Source organism: Sinocyclocheilus rhinocerous, unplaced genomic scaffold (genome assembly GCF_001515625.1).
Source record: "Sinocyclocheilus rhinocerous isolate Xijiao unplaced genomic scaffold, SAMN03320098_v1.1 scaffold28360, whole genome shotgun sequence".
Lineage (NCBI taxonomy): Eukaryota > Metazoa > Chordata > Actinopteri > Cypriniformes > Cyprinidae > Sinocyclocheilus > Sinocyclocheilus rhinocerous.
The window spans coordinates 1-497 of NW_015663775.1; the positions used below are offsets into that span (position 1 = coordinate 1).

General features: G+C 37.0%; 1 long non-coding RNA gene across 1 annotated transcript; it reads right to left on the reverse strand.

Moving 5' to 3' along the window:
* Positions 1-153: 153 nt before the first annotated feature.
* On the reverse strand, positions 154-433 carry LOC107729027 (uncharacterized). The gene is made up of 2 exons (XR_001638543.1): positions 398-433; positions 154-214 (listed from the first exon to the last, which is right to left on the reverse strand). It is a non-coding gene; the product is annotated as an uncharacterized LOC107729027 (long non-coding RNA).
* Positions 434-497: the final 64 nt, after the last annotated feature.

Sequence of the window (497 nt, forward strand, 5' to 3'; positions counted from 1 at the left end):
TGTTAATTTGTGAAATTTGTTTTAACAACATAAACTGAGCTGCCTGCAGCCGCAAATTTCAGGAGTTTAGTGAGGTAAATAAAATCAGCACCTTTATGTGGAGCTCCTACAGTGAAGAGTCCAGTATCCATTGCATGAATGTAGGAGTTTTTGTGCATCTCAATGGCCACTGTTCCTGTGATCTCACCAAAACTCTTCACTGACCACCAGCCTCCTGATGAGACACATTCAGAAATACACACACTTCATGTAATGAATAATAGGCAGTACCAACAACAATATAGCTATTATGCAGATCATACAGCATTTACAAAAACTAATTCTGCGCTAGTCAATGAATCTATTTATCTATGAATGATATATTTTATAACTCCATGGGCAAAGTGACAATATATACCAACGATATCCATCTTATCTTCATCATCATCTCGTTTTCTCTTCTTGTCCTTGTTCTTGTTCTTTTTCTTCTTTCTGCACAATATGGAAGGTGCAGGTCA